General features: G+C 43.2%; 1 protein-coding gene across 1 annotated transcript in view; it reads left to right on the top strand.

Annotated features, from left to right (window-relative positions):
- The first annotated feature begins 830 nt into the window (after positions 1–830).
- Positions 831–7772, top strand: part of FZD3 (frizzled class receptor 3) — an 89266-nt gene continuing 82324 nt past the window's right edge. The window contains exon 1 of the mRNA XM_065878841.1: positions 831–944. The gene's annotated coding sequence lies outside the window, so the exon portion shown is untranslated. The remainder of the gene's footprint in view (positions 945–7772) is intronic.

Raw genomic sequence — 7772 nt, 5'->3', positions numbered from 1 at the left:
AAGTCTAGGTTGAAAATGGACGAAAAGGAAGAGAAAGGTAGGTAAAATAATGTAGGCAAAAAGAGGAACAGTTTTGGCTTGAAATGAATCCAAACTCGGCCATTAAAACGCTGTGTGACTTTGGGTAATTCATTTAACCTTTTTGGACCGTTCTTTTCCGCGTCTGAAAAATGAGAGGTTGGGTTTAGATGACTTCTAAGAAATCTTTCAGTTCTAAAATTACTTATGTAGAAAAAGCGAGGAGAAACGTTTCCTAAGGAGCAAAAGATGGGGGAATGCCACCAATCATCTACAAGCTCCACCTGCCCACTAAGGTGTTGGTAAAGAAGATATAAACTGTCCATGGGCAGGTATCCTGTCTGCTCTGTTGTTTCAGCCTGGAGCTCTGCAACAGGCCAGTTGACTACCTCCACCTGAACCCAGTGCCACCCTCAGCAGCTGGTGACCCGCCTCTTAACCATCTCCAATTCCCGGGTCCCCGGGGGCACACTGGTTCTCAAAACAGGTCCTGGTAGTCTCGCAATACTAGCATCCCAGGGTTGAGAGATGAGAGTCGCCGCGCTGTCTCAGCAGGGAAAAGAGGGATGGCTTTGCACAGGGGGTTATTTAAGAAAAACGCTTCCAGAGCTCGGAACGACTCCGCAGGGGGTAGGAGGCGCCAGCACCACCAGTGGCTCGAAACCGGGAAAAAAGAGGCGAGCGGAGCGGGTACCAGGCAGCTGGGCTCAAAATGGGAACGCTCGGCCGCGCGTGCGCAGCGCGCCTGCGCCGTGCGTGCGAGCGCGCGCTCGCTCCGCTGGCCGCGCGCCCCGGCGCTCGTGAAAGCTCGCGGTCGCTTTGAGGCGCGCGCTGGCGGTCCTCCTTCGCTCCGTTTACCTGAGGGATCCGCGCCCACCCACGGCCGGCGCCGCAGCCCCCCCAGGAGCCCGGCCCCGAGGTGTGAGGTGAGTCCCGGAGCGTGCGGCTCCCCCGTCCGGCTCAGCGGGAAGAGGGCTCGGGGAGTGTGGGGACTGAGGAGGTGCTGCCGCGGCTGCCCGCTCCTCTGTCTAACCCTATGCCGAGGAGCCACCAGCAGCCCCGGCAGCTCCTCCTCGGGGATCGTTATTCTCGTCGCGGCCAAAACAAAAGCCTTGGGTGCCGGGCTGTGGCGGGGTGTCTCGGGGCTTCTCGGGGTGGGCGGCGGGGCGCGGGGGAGCGGGGTTTGGGGCTGGGGGTTGAGGCGGACAGATGCCCGCGGACAGGATTAACCCTCGCGGTCCCGAGCTCGCGCCGGGCAACCTGTGCGAGTGTGGCCCGCGTTCCCTCCGCGCCGACCCCGGCCCAGCCCTTCGCTTCGGTGGGCGCCGCGGGGGCGTGTGGCGCTCCGGGGCCGCCCGGGGCGTGGGTGGAGGACGCAGCCGCCGGCTGGGAGGACAATACACCGAGGGCTGCGCGTCGAGGCTTCCCCGGGCCCGGGCGGTGTCTCAGCATCTGACTGGCCTCCTGTTTCCAGTCCTAAAAGTTGTTCCCTCCCCGCCCTCCAGTCAGTTCGCAAAGTCTGCTGCTCCCTCCTCCAGGCTTCCCCCGCTGCCCGCTTTGATGCTCCGTGTGTTTGCCCTGGGGTACCGCGGGGCAGTTCATCCATAGCCTCTGAAATAAAGCTGCTGTTAAAATATTTCAAGACGTTTTAGCAGCTTCCTAGAGGCTTTTGAAGAGTTAGGTGTCTCCTCAATAAGAGAAAGAAAGACGGCTGCTTCTTTTTTTTTTTCTTTCTGTCTTCCTTTTTTTTTTTTTTTTTTTAGAACAAAAGCACATGCCACTAATTCAGGCATAGGAGTCAACTTAAAGTTGCAAAATATCTGCTGTAGGAAAGAGGTCCGGTTTTTGGCCCAGAATTAAAATGAAAATTTGAATTTTGGTTCCCTTCTAAATTTAAAAGGATGGAGCAGCAGAGCAGACTAGCAGCTATGGAAGTGAGTAACTGCTATATAAAAACAGCCAAACAAGATCTTATTTTATAGAAGTAGTTCCCATAGACCTGTCATGTTTATTTACAGGAATTGGGTTACTTGGCAAAGCCAGTACCGCAAGAACAAGGAAACAAAGACCTGACATTGGGGATGTTACCTCCCTCTTCAGCCTTCTTTTAGCCTTTAGCGGTGTGCTGACAGTCAAAAGAATAGATAAATCAGTAGTTTTGTTATTAAGAAGCATTTACTCCTCAAGATAATGCTTTGCATCTGTACTTTTAAGCAAATCAATACCATCTTTTTCCTCCAGGGGAAAAAAAAAAAAGCATTTGCTTGAACTACCTATCAAACCGCAACATAGAGGTAATAAGACAGGAAAGTGGTGTAAAAGCTTAAGGGGGCAGGCTTGCAAGGATAGAGCTGAAGATAAAAGATAATTGAGATGCAGCCCTTCTCTTACAGGGTTGCCTTTTATTTAGTGCAATAACATGTTCCTCCTCTACCCCCCCAAGGGCTATGAAACTATCAGGAAAATAAGAAGGTAATTAGTAAAGCCTACCATCCTACCTTCTCTTTCCTCCTACTTTTTTTTTTTTCTCATCCACTAATATTCTCTACCTCCACATCTCTCTTGAATCTACCACAGTGTCCCATTAATAAAAGAAGAAAGGACCGTAGGCTCTTTCATTCCTTTTTTCATCTTAGCTACTATATTCCTCTGAGCTTTATTCTGTGCTTTGAACATTTAGGTGGCTTTTTCTTGGGAGTCCCATAATTGAGATATTTGAAACAGGGAGGGTTGAGGGGAGTATAAGAGTGAAGCGCACATTCTTTCTTTGTATAGTACAATGTGAAAGCTTCATCATTGGGCAAAGAGAGGGGAGTTTTTAACTCACAATAAGTCCTCTGTTTCCCACTTGACAGGAAAAAAATGTCTCTCCCCAACTTAAATTTCATATTTGTTAGTAAAACTATGAGATTTTATACTGAAAACTTATTCTGAGCATATTAGTTTGTTGATGTTAGGCTGCTGTTGACTTTATTTTCTTTAAGAGACAGGTGGTAGGAAACAGTTCTTACCACATCTTGACCTTCTTTTGTAGGGGAGAGCAGTGTTGGCCTCAGGTTTGTTTTTTCTTAACCCCTAAAACTCTAGAATTAGGGCTGCTTAAAGCTGCAGCTGCCCACGTAAAGAGCAACAGTGCAAATGAAAAGCAAGACTTTGAAATATGTTCGAGAGATTGTTCAGTGTAGGTTTGCGAAAAGATGTGTAGCAGGGTCTTGAGGAAAGAAATGAAGGTTTTTAATAGTGGCATTTCCATAAGGCTAGGAATAAATGTTTGAAGAGTAACAACTCTTCATTGGCTAGGAAGCAATTTTAACTGACTATTGCATCAAAAATGATGGATCTCTCTTTGAATTCCAATTTGTTATACTGAGAACTAGCGACAGTTTTGGTGGATCCAAGGAATGCACTGCCAATGAAGGTTGAGATAAATATAACTAGGCTAGTCGGCTTAAAAAAAAAATCCTGGTCCCCAAATTTTATCTCACTGAACTAATTTTATAGTCAAAGCATACAACCATGCTGAAGGGAAAAAAACAAAAATCAGGGGCTTGATATTAGACCATTTTCTGAACAAATTTTAATTGAAAAGAGAAGCCAAGGCTGGAATGTCACCTGATTTTTTTTTTTTTTTAGTCCAGAATCTGGCTATCTTTTAACTTTCCAGTTTTGTTTTTAGATTCATTTTAAAAGATCTTCTGCTTTCTCTAGTCTTAAAAGTAATGTATAATTTGTAAAATGGACTGGATTTTGATGCCTACCATTCATTTAAATTTTGAACTTAGATGTATTTGTTTTTCCTGTGTTTGTTTTTCTTTCTAAGCCATATCACTCAGCACACTGGAAGATTAGATTATCCATTGTAATCAGTAGATGACAAGATGAACTTTAAAAATTACAGAGATGAAGTAGGAAGGAGATACTCTGAGATTAATAGGAATCTGGGACCTATGAATTAAATATGGAGCTGCATAAATTTTCTTTTTGCAACCAGGAAACAGTATTTCGAGAATGAATTTATTTTTTAAGTAATAAGATATGGAAAACAAAAGGCCAAAAACCACATGGGTTTTAGGAAAAGGAACCTAACACTTTAGAGCAGTGAGTATGCTCTGAATGTATATTTTGCTCTCCAACAAGACCGTAATTTACTTGAGAGAAGAACTCTTTAGAGGTAGTCATTGCTAATCCTTGTAATGCATTCTTGGAAAACTCCTCTGAAAAAAGACAAGGAATATTTCTCCTGTTCCCATTGTAGCCACCGTGTTTGAGGCAACCTTTAGATGGTATTTCTGAATTGGAAATGCAAAATGTTATCTACATTTATAGAGTGTCAAGAAAATTAAATCTAAACTGAGAATGATGAACCAGATCACTTTCTGTTCAGAAAGTGTGAATTGGAATAGAATTGCTGAACATAATCTTTTGTTGCAGGACCCTCTTGACAAGCCCTCAGGGCCCACTGTTGTCATTATTTCTTCTGGGATTCCGCCTGCTTTCCTCTTCACAGTTGCCATCTCCTGCTTTTCCCACTTGAGTTCTTTGGGTCTGGCTTTGTAGCCAGCCTGGGAAGACAGTCTTCCAAGACTGCATCCCCTTTATTGCTGTTCTTCAGGACAAACACCCAACTTATTTTAAGGGCTTTTACTTTCTGTCATCAAAAGAAAACTGGTAAATTGGGTAATACCAGATTCCTGATGTTACACATTGATAAAAATTAAAGTGTATGTTTAAATGTATCTATTTCTTTTTGTTTTGTGATGAAATGATAATCAAGTAGCTTAATCTGAAATCAGTTTTCCATGTTATATTGCTCTGTAGAGAAGTGAATGTGCCTTTTTTCTCAGGGTTAGGGCATGAACAACTGTTGCCATATTGCTCACTTTTTACTGGGCCCTGCCTCCTGAGGCTGTTCACTCCAGTTATGTTAATCCAGCAGTTCCCTTTATTCAGCGGAGATTCTGCAGATTCTTATAGTAAAAAAATATAATATCAGTAAGAATGCCAGAAGGACTTTAAACCTTTATTTAATGAGTTGCTATATTTTGGCAGTATCTCTTGGGGTCCCAAATCTTCTCTGTTTCCTGCTGTCTAGAACTTCAACTTACAGCTTTTCCAAGGATGATTCTACCTTAGGAAAAATGACTGTTGCTACCCATACTCACATGATCTTGATTAGAAGCAGATATTTCATTATGTTATATAAAAGCAGTTTAGAATACATATCAAAATTTTTTTTAGGGCTTCCCTGGTGGCGCAGTGGTAGAGAGTCCGCCTGCCGGTGCAGGGGACGCGGGTTTGTGCCCTGGTCCGGGAAGATCCCACGTGCCGCGGAGCGGCTGGGCCCGTGAGCCACGGCCGCTGAGCCTGCGCATCCGGAGCCTGTGCTCCGCAACGGGAGAGGCCACAGCAGTGAGAGGCCCGCTTACTGCAAAAAAAAAAAAAAAAAAAAAAAGTTTTTTAAAAAATTGTGTATAACAACATTTGATTCAGCTGATAAGTGATCTGATTTTTTTCAATATTGAAAATCAGTTTTTGACTCATACTATGTTGATCATCAGTTTTTTGCTTTTCTTAACTACCTACAGTAGGACAGTTTTTTTTTTTTTTTTGCAGTACGCGGACCTCTCACTGTTGTGGCCTCTCCCGTTGCGGAGCACAGGCTCCGGACGCACAGGCTCAGCAGCTGTGGCTCACGGGCCCAGCCGCTCCGTGGCACGTGGGATCTTCCCGGACCAGGGCACAAACCCGCGTCCCCTGCATCGGCAGGCGGACTCTCAACCACTGCGCCACCAGGGAAGCCCAGTAGGACAGTTTTGTGTCCCTTGGCTTGTTGCATAATTAGCAGCCAATAAATCAGTGATTCAGCTAGTATTCTTGTCAGCCAGTCAGCACACATTTATAGATTTAGCGGAGTTAAATTATCCCATACACGAATAATATACGACAGATTTTTAAATAAAATTTTAGCATTTATAATATTTTATTTATATTTTTTTGATTTTGTTTTTTGGCCACGAGGCATGCGAGATCTTAGTTCCTCAACCAGGGATGGAACCCTATGCCCCCTGCGTGTGGACTCCCAACCACTGGACTGCCAGGGAATTCCCTATAATATTTTATTTTTAAACAACTGAAATAGTTTTATTCTGTTCTGTGTATGTATCTTTTTGACAAAAATGATATATATATATATGCTGTTTTGCAAACCATTTTTAAATTTTATTTTTTACTTATTGTTACTGTCCTACCATGTCAACATGTACAGATCCTGCTCATCTTTTTTAGTGACTATATCATGTATTGGTTGTACCATAGTTTAACCAGTTACTTATTGGTAGACTTATAGATTGCCTCTGGTTTTTATTTTATAAACAATGTTGCACTAACATTTTGGTTATACATCATGTGTACTTGAGTTTACTTTTTTTTTTTAATTTATTTTTGTCCGCATGGGTCTTCGTTGCTGTGCGCGGGCTTTCCCTAGTTGTGGCGAGCAGGGGCTGCTCTTTGTTGCGGTGCGCGGGCTTCTCATTGTGGTGGCTTCTCCTGTTGTGGAGCACGGGCTCTAGGGTGCGCAGGCTCAGTAGTTGTGGTGCACGGGCTTAGTTGCTCTGCAGCATGTGGGTTCTTCCCAGACCAGGGATCAAACCTGTGTCTCCTGCACTGGCAGGCAGATTCTTAACCACTGCGCCACCAGGGAAGTCCCTGTGTTTACTCTCTTAGAATAAATTATAGAATAGGTTTTCTGGATCAGATTGTACACGTTTTAAGGGCTTTTGATGTACGTAGCTGTTTTTTTTGAAATACCAACTAGTTTACATTCCCACCAGTAGTATTTGAAAGTGGGGAATTCCCTGGCAGTCCAGAGGTTAGGCACTTTCACTACCATGGCCTGGACTCAATCCCTGGTAGGGGAACTAAGACCCCGCAAGCCACATGGCCAAAAAAAACCCTATAGTATTTGAAAGTGTTGGAATGTTGAAAATGTTCTTTTCCCTGCACCCTCTCCTATACTGTGTTCTGTTATTCTTATTTTGCCTATCTGATTGGAAAAAATGTTATATATCATGTTCACATGTTTTTAGTAGTAAAGTTGAATATCTTTTCATGTGTTTGTTGGCTATTTGTATTTCTTTTGTAAATTTATGTCTTTTTCCCATTTTTCTATTAAAGTATTCTTTACCTGCTTTTTAAAAAATTCATTTTATGTATTACTTTTGCTAAGCACACAATTATGTACAAATATCCTATACTGTTAAATTAGTCTATTTTAGGATAGCATTTCTCAAAATATGACTTATAGATCACCTGTAATAGAACCTGAGATAATCATTAGAATGCATATCATTTTCCAGAGGTTCCAATTTCTTAGACTTATGGGGGAATCTATGAATCTGCTACACATTAAGATTAGGGCACCTCTGATTTGGGGGAAATATAAATTCTTTAAGATTTTTACTATTCCTATTTTTCTTTTTGTCTCACGGCATTCCACTGGTTTTTTTTCTTATTTATTTTAATAATCATAAACTACTCTTGATGTATTAAGATTATACCCCAGCCTAACATAATAATTTTACAAAAATGTTTTGATATGTGGAAATTTTTATTTTTTATTTTTTGGCTGCGTTGGGTCTTTGTTGCTGTGTGTGGACTTTCTCTGGTTGTGGCGAGTAGGGGCTACTCTTCGTTGCAGTGCGCAGGCTTCTCATTGTGGTGGCTTCTCTTGTTGCAGAGCACGGGCTCTAGGCGAA

This window comes from Phocoena phocoena, chromosome 6 (assembly GCF_963924675.1).
Source record: "Phocoena phocoena chromosome 6, mPhoPho1.1, whole genome shotgun sequence".
Lineage (NCBI taxonomy): Eukaryota > Metazoa > Chordata > Mammalia > Artiodactyla > Phocoenidae > Phocoena > Phocoena phocoena.
This window is presented reverse-complemented; position numbering and strand designations above follow the sequence as displayed.